Genomic DNA, 18,285 nt, shown 5'->3' with positions numbered 1-18,285 from the left:
CATCAAACACACCGTCTCACAGTGTATTAGATTTGATAAAAGATGATAAAATGTCATTTGTTCTTCCAACAATGTCCGGCGCGGTGTCGCTGAACGTGCAGGCACGTGGCGAGACTGAAATGATTGTGCTCGTATCGTTTTGATCCCGCGGCAGTCTGCGGTAATTGACTGGAAAACGCCTGATTAATTAGCACATGAATTCACCTTTTCAATTCCACAGTGTAGATTCCCCTCGCCCTCTCTTTGTCGCTTGTCCCCAAATGCTCCGAATGTCCCAGTGGCTTTCAGTGCGAGCGGAACTTCATCTTTTCCGCTTTCATCCCGCTGCCTGCTTCTATTTCGCCAGCGCGTTTTGAAACAATGCGCTTCAAATGTGCGCGTGGATCTCATTTGCATGCTTGCAGGGGCGGCTCACTGTCTTATTATTGTGTGAATTCTGAAAAGAGCGTGTTATTCTGCATCAAATTACTTTTTAATTATTATTATTCCCCAAATGCCCACTTTCACTCAATCCACATTTTCCACCCCCACAAAAAAGCGACAAAAAAACCATTGAAATGAATGGACACATTTTCCATATTTGAGTCATCGTTCCATATTTCTCCTTATTCAATTATTATCTAAACCATATGAACTTAAAAACGTTCAATTCATGACAGATTGGAAAATATTTTTCACTTTCCCCAAATTCCCACGTTTTTCGTGACAAAGTTCAATGGAGACATTTTGTAGGTTTGCCTCATCCTTCCACATTTCAACTTCAAACTGTTCCGCACATTCCGGACATCTACAGAGCTATTTTTCAAATTCCCAAAAGTCTCACTTTTTTTTCAGTGTTCTACATTTTCCACAACAACAATAACACACAGGGTAAATGAAGATATTTACATATTTACCTCCTCCTTCCACATTTTCCAACCGATTCAACCTTCAAAATCTTCACCTTATTCAGGACATCTTCTGTTGTATTCTCAGGTCACAATTTTGCTGTATTTCGCAAATCAACTGTTAGCATCTGAGCAAGCATCTTAAGAGATTCTACATACAGTCAATGCAAGGCGAGATCATGTAAAATCTTCATCGATCCCACTCATTTTAGCAATTCACATTACATTAGTAATGTGAATTAATTCAGTATGTTTGACATTTTCCGCAGGGGTCGCCATCCACCAGCCGTAGGGTCTGCGAAAATATGTTCGACCTATTATTATGTGGTATCATTTTTTAAAAAGTGCATAACTCCTGGCAATTTGCCGTGCACATGGTAGTTCTGTTTAATTGGCGTTAGGATTATGAGGAAGTCCTTTGAAAAATGACCGGACCCGACAAGTTGAAGAACCCCTGCTCCACTTTCTAATGTCTGACTGATGCTCGCCTCCCACTGAGGCAAACCTGCCGCGTATCCTTTCCTCCTGTGAGTACACGGAATGTACTGTATGTTGTTCAGAGGCACTGGTGTTTTGCGTTCGAGTCGACAGTGCAGTTTCATCCTGGTCTTACACTCGGAGCGCCGTGTTTTTGGCAGTGGGAGCGCGTCAGAGTGGACTTTGCTGACTTGCTCCCCGAGTCTCCGGAGCTTGGCAGGCTCAGCGGCACGGCTGAGGCTTGGAGGTCTGCGCCCGAGATAATCCCGGTCCAAATGTCTCCCTTTTGTGCAAACAAAATCCCGGCAGGGAGTGAAGAAGGAGCACAGGCGGCACATTTCTTCCGCTCAAGCCTTTCCTCGCCCGGCCTGCCACTGCAAGGACATGAAAGCTCTGCTTGGCATCCCCACCTCCTCCTTCTTGTTTTCTTCTACACTCTCGCCCACTCCAAAGCCCGAGGAGTTGCTTTAGTCCCGCCCCAAAATGTGTGCCATGAACGCGCCAAGGCTTTCCCGCCATCAAATGTGAATCCAAAGTGGTGTTGGCTCACATTCACCGTCCCCCAGAACTTCATCGTGGATTCTGTCATTCAACTGTGTGGACCGATCTCATGCCGGTTACAAACTTTTGTTAATACGGCCAATAGGATGGTTTTTTTCCCCCCCTTGTAGATCAACACAGACTAACAAACTAACATCAATGCTATTTGAATCCATGATCCACGAGGAATATAGTACAGTACTGTACGAATCTGAAAATTTTTCCCGGCATATTCAAGTGCCAATTCGAGTCGCCTTAGCAGTTTTGCGACTAGCTTACGTTTAACTACACACGCCTTCCTCAAGTGTGTGGTGAACAAGTGAAATAATTGTCAGTGTTCGTTTGAGTTGTTTTGCGTCCTTCAGAGAGGCCGACGTGCTGTCGAGTCAGCTTGATAACAACATTTATTGTTGTCACTTGTGTGTGTTTGTGTGTGTGTTTGGCGAGCAGTTCTCGAGTGACTTTTAGGGTGGCGAGTCATCAGCTCAGCGTTCATCGAGGGAATGAGAGCAGAATCCTCGGGTCGCAACAATGCAATACGCTTCTTAAAACTCAAACAGAGGTGGCACAAGTGCTGTACCAAAGTAGAAATACGGACACTGCGCCCCCTGTTGGCCAACTGGAAACACCAGAAGGAGCCTCACAACGAATGCATGAAATCATGATGCGCAAACCGTTAGTCCGAACATTCCAATTAATTATGTTATTGCTGGATGTCTTTTAGAAAGTACAAAGTATTTTTTTCCAATTTATTTTATCCATCTTTTAAATGATTTTTTTCTTTTTTCTTTTAGTTTATTCTTTAGTGTATGCGTGTGTGTGTGGGGGGGGGGGGGGGGGGGGGTGTGGGAGGGGAATGCTTAGTGGTTCCTTTTTTTTTCTTTCAATACAATCATAATGTGCGCCAATTGGCCGCAGATTCTATTCGCGGTCTGGCCTGGTTCCTATCCTCCTGCGAATAGCGCGGGTCCACTGTAACTTAAAAATAGACTTAAGTACGATAACAAAGTATTTTTATTCTGTTACTATTCACCACTGCAACCAGCACACTCAAGCACAAAGATCTCCTAAATTCATATTTCACACCTGCACCACATCACACTGCATTTTTTAAAATTGTTGTGTGTAAAGTGTCCCCCCCCCCCCCTCTCCGTGCGATCAAAAGGAGGAAATCAATAGTGCAGTGTAATTGTCCCCATGCAAGAAAAAGAGCACATTCACGTTGCTGTCAAGAGGAGCGCAGAGTATATACAGCCAGCCGTCGCCTCACACTCCACAATTTATTAGCCTCGCAAACGCACTCGCCGCCGCTCTCCATCACATGGCGGCCGGAGCTTTTTTTAGGGTGGACTGGGGGCTTTTTTACTGGACCTAAAACGGGCTCCCGAGGTGGCGGGGACGATGACAGTATTTCAAGCTGAGGTGTCGTCGTCGCCCCTTTGGCTCTAATTTGTCTTGAGTTTCAAGCAAAAATTTCAGTCTCAACCGCTGAAAGGTGGCAGCGTACTTCACAACAAGCAGCAGATGGGGAACAAATCCTTCAAAAAAGAGGCCAACGTGTTGTGCATTGAACCAAACCCACATAACTTACAAACGTCTGCTAGCTTAATGCTAACACATAATGCAAAATGCCATTGATGGGCTAACAGAATTAGCATTGACATTTTGAGCAACGTACCTATTAACACAAATGGTGCATATAAACAGACAATATAATCAAGCTTATTATATGTCACTGTTCAGAAAAAAATAACATAAAAGTAGGTTCTAAAAACATATGTATACTGTATATAATACCGGCATGTATTTTTTATCCTCTGCAAGCTTACTAAGTCAATTAGTTGTAAAATGCTGATTTTTTTTTTTAGGTTTTCCCGGACACACCCGCCTTCTGAGCGCTAAAAGTTTGAAAATCATCTCAAAAGTCCTCATTCCACCTGGTAAGTGGCTCTCTTCATGTGGTCTTGAGAAGATGGAGGCCCTCAAGAAAGTTGGGCGACGGCTAACGAGGTGAGGTCGTAACGAGGTGAGGTCACGGCCGCGCTGGAGAGGAAATCATTAGCGTCGGGAGCGTCGCCAGGCATCTCCACAAAGTGTTTGTCAAGATGGAAAAGGAGAAAAGATGGGAAAAGGAGATTTAACTTTACATTCCGGTCTATAGGCGACAAGAGAATGTATCGCTTTGCCGTCTTTGCCGTCTTTTTAGCAGCTTTGTGGTATATCACGACCCTCCAATGCTGTTGGTTCTTTACTTCTGACTTCTTTCTTACTTCTATGAGGTGGGGTAATGTGTCACAATTCCTTTTTACTTGATTGAATTTAAATGTAAGACATTTTATTTAATTAAAAATAAAGAATTTAAAACGTTAGGAAATTGCTTCATATGTATTAATTGATGACTAATAAATTAAAGGCTGTATAATTGGATTTAAATAAAAAATAAGCACAATCGAAAATTAAAACAAAAAATGAAACGATAAGCAAAATTGAAAACTAAGAAATTTTATTGAGTTACTTTGTATTTTAAAGCTCTCGTTTAATAATGATTAATGAAATAATTATTCTATAATTTAGTTAAAATAGTAAATTTAACAAAAAAGTGCATGCGTCATTTAATTTCAATTAAAGAAAAATAATCACAATTAAAAACTGCAAGAAAAGTATTTTCAATTCAAGAAGGAAAATGGAGGGAATTAAATATATTTTCAGTTAATTTTATAAATATGACAGTAACACAAATTTTAAAAAAAAAATTGAAAGCCATATTTATTATAAGAAATATAATCAAATTTAGAAACAATGTGACTATAAATACAATTTTGCAATTTAAATTTTAAATGTAAAATTTAAATATTTTCTGTCGTTTATTCTAAATGTCTACAAATTTAAAACTGTAATATATTAAATTAAATGTCATTTAATTTCAATTTGAAAAATAACTATAACAAAATAATGCTAATAAACAAAACAATCTTTTTTAGTTAAAATTCTTTGCTCATTTAATCTATAATTCATCCTGTTGTTATTTAACTATTAGAATGAGTTTGAGCGCTTGAACTAGGAATCAGATGCAGCTGTACACACGACTCAGCATGTTATGCTAAAAGAAGTCATGCTAAAACACACGCAGAAAACATGCATACACCCCCCCCCCCCCACACACACACACACACATCCACGCGAGCTAGGTTAGCGTGTGGTTTATCAGCGGCGCCTGTAAATCAGTGACAATAGCTAAAAAAGTGCAACGGCTCCCGATGAGTGACATCATCATTTGTGATGAACTTGTTGTGTGCAGATGAAAAGGCTGACATGCATTTATTGATGGCCCAATTTCTGTCCTGAAGAAGGAACTGCAGTTAAAAACAGGAGTCGTTCCAAAGTCTGCTCTGTTCCCTGGTGCCGCTCCAGCGGGATGAAATTGGGTGACAAAGTCTAAGTGAGAGCAATTTCCTGACTCCAGAATCCAAGAAATAAGTCATTTTTTTCACTCTGGTCTTGTTTTATTGAAAGACTGAGTGCTTGCATGTTGATTTGGAGCCAAATGAGAGCGTGTAATGCTCCCTTGCTACTAAAATAATACACTCCCATAATGAAGAGTGATACATAATAACAGCACATGAATGTAGTTTTCAAAAAGGGCACAGACCTTTTGGTTTTGGACACTAAACTTACATACTCTTAGCCAGTTTATGGTGTTTCGCATTATATGTTAGCATTAAGCTAGTGGACTTTCGTTAGATGGGATTATATGGTTGGTCTGAATGTTTTAGTGTTAAAATATTCAGTGTGTAATTCTCTTTTCTTTTATGTGTCAAAAAAATGTTATAACAAAAGGTTTGAGTCGAGTTGCTTGTGAATTATGGGGTCAAAAGTCAAGATGACAAATACTTCTCGTCACCACTCGAGCAGCCAAAATCCTAAAATCAACCTCCAACTGTTAGAAACCAAGCAGGAATACATCCATCTGTAGAAGATGTCTGATGTAGAAAAATGTTTATAATACTTGGGTCAAAAAGTTCAAGTTAACAAACTATCATCATCAGCACTCGAACAGCCAAATCCTTGAATAAATATCCAACTCTCTGGTCTGGAGCAAGAACATATTTGTAAATAAATAAATAAATAAATAATTAAAAAAAAGGTTTGAGTTGAAATGTTTTTGAATTCACGGGTCAATACTGAATGAAGTGGACAGACAGTTCTAGAGTTCTAGTCAGCACTCGAGCTGCCAAAATAGTCAACTCAACATCAAACTGTCAAGGGTAATTTGGCCTTTTTAATCTAGTTCTAAAAGATGTTTGAGGTAAAATAATTAGTTGACAAACTATTCTCATCAGCACTCGAGCAGCCAAATTCTCAAATAAATGGCAAACTCAGGGAATAAGCGAAACTACTACAGATTTATTTAAAAAAAAAAAGGTTTGATATGCGTGTGAATTCTGGGGTCAAAAGTCAAGTGGGCAGACATTTCTAGTCAGCACTCGAGCCGCCAAAATCCTCAAAGCAACATCAAACTGTCAGGGATGAAGCAAAAATACTAGCTATTTTGAAAAGAAAAAGGTTCAAGGCGAGAGGCTTGTGAATTCTGGGGTAAAATGTCAAAGTTGACAGATAGTTCTAGTCAGCACTTGAGCAGCCATAATCCTCAAATCAACTTCAAACTCTCCGGGACCAAGCAAGAATACTGTCCAACTCTTAATTGTCCGATTTAAATTTTTGTGATAGAGTGGTTTACAACAACAACAACAACAACAAAAATCACAGTTTTCCGCATGACTCGAATAGGCAAATCCTCAAATAAACATCAAGTGTCAGGGAGCGACATGTTGAGGATTAGCATGCGTCTGTTAGCATGTGGATGGAAAACAAAGTCTGAGGTGGCTTTGAACACGTTTTCATGGCGGCGATATCTACCTCCATCTTTTTCATCATCAGGATGAACAACAAAGGCGTTTGTGCGGCGGCGGCGGCTCGTAACCCCTCCCTCACCTCATTAGCGATTTGAGACGGCCTTATTATCCTCGTGTGGCCAGGCGCCTCTTTAGCGGCCACGTGTGTCATATCTTAAATGACTCTTGATTGCAGGATTTGGCCGGGAGGCGGCTAAAAGCCGCTGCCTGCGTGCGTGTGTGCGTTTGCCATTATCACCGTGGCGGGGAAGCAAAAAAAGGCCCCGTGGCGATAAGACAAAAGCATATTTAAGTACAAAATGGGCGAGTGAGGCAAATAAAGCTGAAAAGTCGTCCGCCTCGACAGGCGTAAGTACGCCATTACGTGACGCGGGCGCTTTCATGTGTTACTTCAAGGCGGAAAAGAAGATAATGAGCGCTCTTATTGGCCATCTGACGCGCTCCGAGCCTTCCATTAGCGCTGCGACCCGCAGCACTCTGTCGCCGACAGCTCGTCTTTATAGGCCGCCGTGACAAAGACCAAGATTCCGCGATGACAAAAAGTCAAAGAAAGAAAGAAAGAGGTGACTTTTTCAACAACAAATGCTGCATTCTGCAAACCTGTATATGAAAAGAAATATCACTCTATACAAGGCCTTACAAACCTGCATGAACAACACCAGACATTCACAGATATTTACTGTCTAAACCCACCAAAGAACCCCCCAAAAAATTCAAGATAAGTTCTCGTCGGCACTTAAGCAGCTAAATTATTCAACGCAATGTCAAACTGTCATTGACGCAAGAATAATCTTGGCAAAAGAGGTTGGAGATAATTTTTTCAAGATGTCTGTTAAAATTGCAGTCAAAAGTTCATCGAATTTTCTCACCGGCGCTCGGGTAGCCAAAATCCTGAAATCAACTTCAGCCTGTCAGGGATCGAGTGAGAACACGATCAATCGGCAAAAGACGTTGGGTATCTTTTAACAAGATGTTTTTGATAGTTGGGTTCAAACAACGCAGATTTCGTCAGCACTCGAGCTGCCAAAATCTACTGCCTGTCAAGCAACGGTACTACTCATTCGTAAAAGACATCTAAGTCGAGAATGTTTGCAAAAGCTAGTGTGAAATGTCAGTTCTCATCAGCACTTGAACAGCTATATTCAAGGTGAAACTGTCCCGAATCAAGCAAGAATTTTTTGAAAGATGTCCGAGTCTAGATGCTTGTGAAAGCTATGGTCAAATGTTAAGTTCTCACCGGCACTCGAGCGCTCAAAATCCTCGAATCAAACCTCAAATCAAATTCCATTCCACAGTTTAGTTATCCAAATTTCAGACTTTCCAGTTTTCACGTGTGCCACTCTGGTCAGAAATGATGACTTGGAATTCATAAATGGAAGCTTGGCCAGCTGTCTCCTGGAACCTCCCGAACGGACTGCGACGGCGGACCCGCTCCATCACGGCCGCTCACCTGCTGTTTAATTAGGTTAACGAGCGAGCGACCGCCGTCACGCTGACAATCCGGCGCCGCAGCCTTCGCCGCGGTGACATGGACGCATGAGCGGGATCACTCATCGGCTCATTAGTCCGACTCATCAGGGCTCTAATTACGGGTCGTGGCAGTTGGGTGTCTGATGGCGCTCGTTTGCTGCGGGCCGCCGACGTGACGGACGACCACACCTCCCCCGCGTTATCCTCGCGTGCCCATCCTGTGAAGTCATTTACGTCTCAGCGTGCACGCCATATCAGCACAAGTTCTCATCAGTACTCGAGCAGACAAAATCCTCAAATGAACTATAACCTTTCAGGGATCAAGCAGGAATAATATCTATTTGTAAAAGGTATCTGAAGCAAAATGCTTTTGAATGCTTGGGTCAAAGGTAAAGTTGACAAACAGTTCTCGTCAGCACTCGAGCAGCCAAATCCTCAAATAAACATCAAACTCTCCCATAACCCATGTAAAAAAAAAAATTAAAAACAAATGTGAATTCTGTGGTCATAGGTTAAGTTGAGATTTCTTGTCAGCACTCGAGCAGCCACAATCCTCAAATCACCTTCAAAATATCAGAAATCAAGCAAGAATACTATCTATATGTAAAATATGTGTGAGGCAAAATGTTTGCTTTTCTAGGGTCAAATGTAAAGTTGACAAACTATTCTCATCCGCACTCAAACTGCCAAATCCTCAAATAATCATCGAACTCTTAATACATCCATCCATCCATTTTCTGAGCCGCTTCTCCTCATTTTTGTAAAAAACCCAAACAAATACAAAACAAAACAAAAACGTTCAAGTCGAAGTGCTCTTGGGGGGTCAAAAGTGAAGTTGACAGACAGTTCAAGTCAGGACTCGAGCAGCCAAAATCCTCAAATCAACTTCAAACGGTCAGAAATCAAACAAGAATGCTTTCTATGTGTAAAAGATGTCTGAGGCAAAAAAATTCAAAAGTCAAGTTGACCAACTAGTCTCATCATCAGCACTTATTTTCTTCAGCCTATGCCAGCTGTCAATCATCTCTTACTTATGAGATTTGAGGGCAAAATTCATCTGTAATATGATTTTTTTTTTTTTCTCTCTACATGCCGTCAGATGTCATTAGCTCGGCCGGCTCCCCACTGACCGTCATCTCCACCTCAAAGGTCTCGTTGAGCCAGAGGACTTTCATCACCTCTGACATCTTTTCCATATTCCAGCCTAATTGCTCCCACCTGCGTTACCCACAGAGCTCGCAAAGTTGCCGGCCGCGCTTTGATGGCATCGTGTACGTAATTCCAGCGCCAATGCTAATTTCGCACCTTGCGTTAATGAACGCGGAAAAGATTAGCACCGGGGCTCCATCCAGTCCGTCAGACTCGAGCTAAGCGGATTCCTTTAGACGACCTCCCGCTGACAAAATCGTTCACGTGGAAAGATGAAATCAAAAATGTGTCCGCTGGGAAAGTTCACTCGAAAATCTTATGTGACACGATGAGCTTTTTTGGACAAGTTGTTTCACTCACTAAAACTTGGCCAGTGAACTTCCGAATGTGATCCAGTCTTCACAAAGTCCCTTCCAAACTACCCGAAATCGTGACATTTTGACAAAAACGTGAATGTGTGAAAACGCTGTAATGTGCATGCCAGGCCACTAGTTGGTGATGTGACTTTATAAAGACACTTGCAGTTTGATGGTGGCTATAGTCAGTTAGATTGCAGTTTAATGGTGTATTTATTTAGATTGTACTTTGGTAGTGTAGTCAGATTGTAGTTCCTCAGTCGAGTAAATGTTAGTCTCACTGTGTGGTCAGATTAGATTTGACGGTGTAGTTATTGACATAGTAGTTTGATCGTCAGTTTGGTTGTACCTAGTGTTTTGCTAGATTGTCATATAATGCATATTGTAGTCGTTTCCATTGTAGTTTGATAAAGCAACGAGTCAGACTGTAGATTGACGGGCGTCATGGCAACGCAGTGCGTAAACAATAGCGGTCATATGCTACGCTAATGAGGACGTTGTGTCTTTTGTTTGTGCGGCAAACAGTTCACGGCGTTGTTGAGGTGAAAAAGCCGAGGAAGAAGAGGAGCAGGAAGAGTGAGCAGCAGGCAGCCTCTGAAGAGCTGGAGGGCTTTTATTTTTAAACCCACCGCTTGATTGTTTGCTAACGCCGAGATGGAGATGGAGGCGTCTCGCGGGACTTTTACTCGAAATTCATTAGAGCCCAGCTACACCTGCGTGACTTTCAGCCACCGCCAGATTGATTGTACATCAGATTGTACACTTGATGAGGAGCGTGGCCTATTAATGAATTTAAATTATGTCATTAAAAGGCCACGCTCCTCATCGGATTGTACAGCCGATGAAGAGCGTGACCAATCGCATGATTTAAATGCTTTCATTAATATGCCACGCTCCAATTCATTTATGTTTTCATTAATATGCCAAGCTGCTTAACAGATTGTATAACTGATGAGGAACGTGGCCTATTAATGAATTTGAATGCTTTCATTAATAGGTCAGGCTGCAATTAATAGATGTTTTCATTAATAGGCCAAGCTTCGCATCAGATTGTACACCTGATGAGGGTGGTGGCCTATCGTTGAATTGAAATGCTTTCATTAATATGCCATGCTCATCATCAGATTGTACACCTGATGTGAAGTGTGACCAACTGTAGTTTGATGGAGGCTTTCAGTGAAATGCCTCATTAGTTTCTTCACCTGATGTGGAGAGTGGCCTATCATTGAATTTAAATGCTTTCATTAATATGCCAAACTCCTCATCAGATTGTACACATGATGAGAAGCGTGGCCGATTTTAGTATGATAGGCAGCTAATCAAAATCAGAATCATCTTTATTTGCCAAGTATGTCCAAAAACACACACAAGGAATTTGTCTCCGGTATTTGGAGCCGCTCTAGTACGACAACAGACAGTCAATTGACAGAGAACAGTTTTGAGACATAAAGACATTGACAAAAAAAAAAAAACAGTCACTGAGCAGTAAAGGGTTGCTCATTATCTGGTAATGCCGGTACATTTTTTAAATTATTTTTTTTTTGACAATTGTGCAAAAAGATGCAGAGTCCTCTAACACTTAGTAGTTAGGGCAGTTTGAATGACATAGCAATAGTCCGGTGCAATGACCATTGCGTAAAAGGCGCCGAGACTTTAAGGAGTTTATGCGGTTTAAAGTGACGAGTAGTGCGATAATCTGGGACAATGTTGATTGTGCAAATGTTGCAGATACTCCTCAATCAGTGTGCAAATGGAGCAGATGCTACTCTGGCATGAGTGGCCAGTATTGGTCAACAACAGATAGTTGCAAAATAGTGCAGCTGGGCGAGACTACTGCAGTGAGTGCACGAGTAATATATAATTGGCCCCACAGAAATGTGACAACAAACTCAAGTCAAAAAATTGCCAGCATGTTGTAATGGAATTGTAGGTTAGGTGTTTAATAAGGTGATTGCAAGAGGGAAGAAGCTGTTGGAATGTCTGCTAATTCTAGTTTGGATTGATCGGTAGGGCCTACCTGAGGGAAGGAGCTGGAAGAGCTGGTGACCGGGGTGCGGAGGGTCCGAGAGGATTTTGCACGCTCTTGTCTTAGTTCTGGCAGCGTGCAAGTCCTCAATGGTGGGTAGGGGGGTACAAAGAATCCTTTCAGCAGTTTTGATTGTCCGTTGCAGTCGGAGTTTGTCCTTTTTTGGAGCAGCACCAAACCAGACTGTGATGGAAGAACACAGGACTGATTAATGACCGCTGTGTAGAACTGTCTCAGGAGCTCCGGTGGCAGGGCGTGCTTTCTCAGAAGCCGCAGGAAGTACATCCTCTGCTGGGCCTTTTTGAGGACGGAGTTGATGTTGGTCGCCCACTTCAGGTCCTGAGAGACTGTAATTCCCAGGAACTTGAAAGTCTCGACGGTTGACACAAGGCAGCTGGACAACGTGAGGGGCAGCTGTGGCGAAGGATGCCTCCTGAAGTCCACGATCATCTCTACAGTCTTGAGCGTGTTCAGCTCCAGGTTGTATCGGCCGCACCACAGCTCTAGCCGCTCGACTTCCTGTCGATATGCAGACTCGTCACCGTCCTTGATGAGGCCGATGACAGTGGTGTCATCCACAGAAGGCAGAAGTGTGAGTTTTATTGTAGTAGTATGAGGAGTGGTGTTAGTTAGCATGTAGTTTGATAAGGCCACATACTAGTTTAATTTTATGGTGTAGTCAACTCAATGTTTTAGATTGCATCCATCCATCCATCCATTTTCTGAGCCGCTTCTCCTCACTAGGGTCGCGGGCGTGCTGGAGCCTATCCCAGCTGTCATCGGGCAGGAGGCGGGGTACACCCTGAACTGGTTGCCAGCCAATCGCAGGGCACATACAAACAAACAACCATTCGCACTCACAGTCACGCCTACGGGCAATTTAGAGTCTCCAATTGATGCATGTTTTTGGGATGTGGGAGGAAACCGGAGTACCCGGAGAAAACCCACGCAGGCACGGGGAGAACATGCAAACTCCACACAGGCGGGGCCGGGGATTGAACCCGGGTCCTCAGAACTGTGAGGCTGACGCTCTACCGTGCCGCCTGTTAGATTGCAGTTTGATGGAATTTTGAGGCTTGCAGCTGCCTCCAACGCACCACTTTCACAAGCCAAATGGAAAAAGGCACGTTTATGTTTGCTTGTGTTTGAATGTTTACTGCTGAAATTGTCAGCGTAACCTCCTCCGTTGCCTTCAGCTGACACTTTTTCATGGCTAGCATCCAGAGATGCTTCCGCTTTCTTCCAAACGCGTCGAAGCAAATCAAACTCGCAGCAGCGCCACAAAGCGGAGGGTTCAGAACCTTTGTGTTGTCGCCGCCATTTTCTGACAGGGGCGGCACCAAATCAGCTCAAGGGGTAGACGGTGCATTCAGTGGCGATAATGGAAGCCTTGGCGCTCGCTCCACTAAAAAAGCCGCAAACATATTCCGCCCCCTCCGCGTCGGGATGAGCGAGGATGAAACGCTCCACAAACGGCTGTCGGGCCCAATGTTTACGCCATGAATTATTGCCGGCATTATCGGCGCTCGAGGAAGGAGAAACCGCACGAGCAATCCGAGCCATCGCGGAGGCAATCTCGCCTTCTTGCATAATCTCGCCCTCGTCCCGTTTTCAATATTTCATTGATGCAGCCGTGCAAATCCCCTCTAAATTGTTTATTGTAAACAAGCCACACCTGTTACTCCGCACACACACAAACACACACAGCGGCATGATCAAACACAGAATTGAAAAAGGTTGAGGTCATATTATTTACTATAGTACTCTCATAAACATCAAGATGAAGAGGAGAAATTGCACGGAATGCAGTATAACAACACTGCGGATAATGAGCTGCATGCTGCTTCATCAAGTATGAAGACAAGGAATGTTATTTTGGAAGGCTTCTGGTTAAAAAAATGCTGTAAGAAGATCTCTCATTTCATTTCTGAGGGAAAAATCATACTCGTGTAAGAATTCATTTGGGTTTTTTTTTCAAGAAAAGTCATAAATTTATCAATTATTGAATAATTAATTATGTTGACTATTTCTCGAAAGTCCTACTTTGTTAAAATAAAAAATCATAATGTTATGAAATGTACCGGTAATTTTTTTGAAGATAAGGTTAGAATTTCTTAAAGGAACAAAATTATAATGTTTTAAGTATTCTTTTTTTTTTTTTTTTTTTTTTAAAGAAAACACCATGGTATTCTAAATTGTTTAATACTGAATTATGTTCAATTTTTTTTGCAAACGGCGTCGTTGTAGAAAAACAAAACTCATAATGGTAAAATGAATGTCTGTTTTTCTTATTGTTTTTTTTTTAGAAAAATGTCAAAACATAGTATCACAAGAACAAAGTCATAATTTTAATGAGTGAATACCACTATTAAAAAAGCAGAAAGAAGTCTGCTCAAATTGTTCTCGTTCCCGTTTGGAATTCGCGTGCCTGCAGCAGATTTTTGAGAGGAAGGCTTGAGTGCAGACGACTCCTAAAAGCAAACATTAAAAATACACTGCACATATTCTTCTCACATTCAAATGAAGAAAAAGCACAGCAGTGTCGTGCATATTTTAACACGGCTGTGGGCGGCTAGAATCGAGTAAAAGAAGCACGTTGAGCATGTCCAGTATACATTTGTAAAAACAGAATGTATACATCCAAGCACATTCTGTTTTTATAGCGCTTGCCCTCATCACGGTCGCTGATGAGCTGGAGTCCAGCTGGGAAAATACTGACTAACTTAAAAAACTATAGACAATTTAGTCTTGGGTGTGCTGGAGTTCTATCCGAGGTGACTTTTGGTGAGAGATGTTGGGTGCCATCCTGAACTGGTTGGCAGTTAATGTCATGAATCATACATAGAAACAGTGGACGTGTTGCAGGAGAATTGCGAAGGGGAAAAAAACCCCAAAAAACAATCACAATGAAACCTGCGGGAGAGATTGCTAAATTGAGTGTCAAATTTCGTAAATAGTCGTACAGAGTAGTAGTCTTTAGGAAGCCACTTCTGAAGCTAATGTCGGGTTTGTGCATGATATTTTCTCACAAGCAAAATGAAGATATTTGTTTGTTTGTCTTTGAGTAATTTAACAAAACATAATGGCTAGCCTGCTAGCGAACGTCAGCGCTACAGCTCGCTATCAATGACATCGTCGAAAGCGTACGTCTGTGTCATTAATCCGAGCAACAAAAAAATCGAATTCATTAGCCAGTCCCTCAATGAGCATGTTAAATAAGTCTGAATTTCTATTTTGGAATCAACTTCCCTTTTGAAATGTAAATTTCAGCCGGTGTTCCGTCTCCCCTGGAGGCAATTTACCTTTTCAACTGACACTTATTCAACAACAGCAATAGAGGAGAAGGCTAAAATCCTCATTCAAGCCATTTCCGTTTCCAAGAGCGCTTTTCCATGGTCAAAAGTCTTTTGACCATGGACCGTCACAGGTACTTCCGGGTACCTGTGACGGTCCATGGTCTTGCTGAAAAGGTCCATGCTGCTGGAAGAGTTGGATGTAGCGAGTTTAGCGAGGCATTTCTGTTTTGTTGCACAAGTGGAGAGAAAGAAAATATAAAGTGTTTTTGCCACCACAAGAATGACTTTAGAAGCCCCGGCACTATATAATGAATTTAATAACACACTTCATTTTCTCAAGTAATTGCCATCATTAGAAGCTAAATTCATATAGATCACTGATTATTGAAATGATTCATAAAAATCAGTTCAAAATACTGTTCAACCAAAGCATAAAATTCAGTCCAAGCTAGTCTAATGCTAACATGTAATACGAAATGCCTTAGACAGCGTTAATGGAAATTAGCATGGATGTTACAGTAATTAAGCTTTAAACAAGTGCTACTTTAACACACTGAGCAGCAACACATACAAACAGAGCATACAACAAAAGACTATGAAACATTATATACAGTTTTAAACACCAAAGTGTTCACGCAAACCATATTATTTTGTCTAACAAAAGCCTGCTAGCTTACTGCTAATAAATAATGTGAAATACCATAGACTAGCTAGCGGAAATTAGCATTGATGAAAACGAGCCGCAACGCATACAAACAGGCATATTGTATATTCGCTCTGCTCTGTGGGGACAACGACTATTACCGCAGACTCATTGGGGATTTTCTCTGCCTCTTCTTGCTCTTAATTACGCTGCATCTCTTCCAGCAGAGCTGAGTGCTGCCCGGCATGTTGTGGCACAATGTGGTACTACACTGACGATGCGCAACTTAAAAATTCGGACTTGCCCGTATAGGATAAAAACTCATTTTAAAACATGATCACCGTATGTGTATGGGAGCTGCCATTTTGTACAACGTTCTTCCTCCCCGTCTGATGCCAGGCCACAAAATGGCTGCGTAGGCGCCAAAGGTCAGCGCTTTCCGTCCCATTGAACGCTCGGTGATAAATGTTTGCAGCCAGAGAGACTTTCCCAAGGTTAATGAACTCTGGAGAACGTTTATCCGCGCGTCTTCATAAAGTCTCCACCACGCGTGTCACAACCCGACGCCTATTCAAAGGCTGCTGATTAATCGCGGCCATTTTCCGACACGTTCCGTTTTCACCTGGGAAAAAAAGTCAACCAACTTCTTTTATTAGTCTTCACGCCGGAAGGAAGAGGGGCAACACGCTCTTCATCGCATAGCAGCAAAGGAGGAGGAGGATGCTGTCGTAATAATAATAATAATAACAATAAAGACTTCTTGGAAGAGAGCGCACACCCCCCCGGGAGGTAAAATTAATCGGTTTATTTTGGGTGCTCGCCGCTTAGCGCTCGCGCCCTCAGAATATGTTGAAAATATCTTTTTTTTTTTTTTTTTTAATGTTTTCTTTTTTCATACAAGCAGCCCGTGAGGAAAATACACCGGAAAATAATATTAAAATGAGGCCCTAAAACAGGAGTGGGCAAACCTTTGTGCTCAAGAGGCCACATTTGAGTTTGAAGTTAAAAAAAAAAAAAAAACATGGTAGTTTAAAAAATATATTTGAAATGTGTATGTAGATTTTCACCCATCAATCTTTTATACTCATCAAGGTCCCGGTTGAGCTGGAGTCTTTAGGAAGCGTAAAAGAGACAAACAAAGAACTCATGTTTACACAGAAAATGAATGGTTGAATTTAACAATAAATGTGTCTAATCACGTGTGTTGATTTGATGTGACGCAAAGAAGTGAAAAGAAGAGCCAAAAGTTAAAAAAAAGAAAAAAAAAAGGGAGGTTTGACTTGAGGCTGCAAACGACCTCACATGAGGCGAGAGGACACTTTTTGATGATGAAATGACAAAGAAAAGTCATTCTTTGTACCACAAAAAAAAAAAAAAAAAAAAAGCAGCTCGGGTCTTATGCAATGAATTCTGGGCACATTTATCTCAAAGACACTCAAATATAATTCTGTCCATATAGATGGATACTTTATTTATCCTGAGAGGGAAACGAAATGAATAGGTGAGGAACAAAAAAATGCACAAATCCGAAAATTCCGTCTGTCTGTGTTCCACGCCATATCATTTTCCTTCAAGGAGAGATGAGTCCGAGTTGTTCCGGGTTAAAGTGCGTCGTGTGGCATTCAAGCGGCGAGCCGAGCGTTGCCAGGGGCTGAGGCGGCTGTTGAGGGGTGTGAGGTCATGAACGGATGTCCTTCGCATCCTCTTTCATCCATCCCGACTCAATCGCTCACAAGAAGCTTCTGGATGCTGGCGGCGAACAAAAAACAAAAACAAAACGCGCCTTTCACCACCAAGCCTTCCGTAAGGCTCGCCTTTCCCGCCCCAAAAACTGGCGCCGACGTCATCCGTCTTGGGGAGACATCTTTCGCTCGGGTCGGCCTTGAAACTTTTTTCGAGCGGGATGCTCGCTTTCGGCGGCTTGGTTGGCCGCCTGATTGATGAACGCGGACGAGTGTGGCGCACAGCAAACATTCATCACGTTTAGACGACAAGCCAGGCTTGAACCAAAAGGAATCACAAGCGCTTAACTACTCTGCTCCATGATGTGCACCTGGCTTACAATGGGAAACGTCCTTATTTTCAGCAACATGGAGAAGATTATTTTCTCTACTTGGCCACAAAAAATTGATGTGACGGGCCAGATGTGGCAGTTTGATGGCCGACGTTCTGTTCTATTCGCACTCACTTTCTTTACAGACTCTTTCTTCGGTGACGTCATCTCTCAGCGTGCAGTTGTCGCCTTGAGTGTCTTGCGACACAGCTGCTCGTTAGCATCCCGGAGTGCCCGAGAGCGCTGTTGGCCGAGCACCATGCTAATGCGCTAATGGAACGACATTATTATGCCGCTTGTTGTTTTCCGGAAGCTGCGAGGCCAAGCGTGGACCTCGTTGTGCGTGCTCTCTTCTTAATTGCTCTTTTCGCTATGATTGAAAATTAACGACTTGGGCCCGAGCAACCGCTTTCGTCGTCAAAACGCGGCGGATGCACGGCCAGTACCCATAAGGCCGAGCGGCCGTCGGGCTGAT

The 18,285-nt window shown here is 42.4% G+C and overlaps 1 long non-coding RNA gene across 1 annotated transcript in view; it reads left to right on the top strand.

Moving 5' to 3' along the window:
- Positions 1–4,290, top strand: part of LOC133470140 (uncharacterized) — a 57,784-nt gene extending 53,494 nt beyond the window's left edge. Inside the window, exon 4 of the long non-coding RNA XR_009785879.1 lies at positions 3,773–4,290. This is a non-coding gene — a long non-coding RNA (uncharacterized LOC133470140). The remainder of the gene's footprint in view (positions 1–3,772) is intronic.
- Positions 4,291–18,285: the final 13,995 nt, after the last annotated feature.

This window comes from Phyllopteryx taeniolatus, chromosome 20, assembly GCF_024500385.1.
Source record: "Phyllopteryx taeniolatus isolate TA_2022b chromosome 20, UOR_Ptae_1.2, whole genome shotgun sequence".
In the NCBI taxonomy this organism is placed as follows: domain Eukaryota; kingdom Metazoa; phylum Chordata; class Actinopteri; order Syngnathiformes; family Syngnathidae; genus Phyllopteryx; species Phyllopteryx taeniolatus.
Note: the sequence above shows the minus strand (reverse complement) of the source record. Positions and strands in the feature narration are given on the sequence as shown.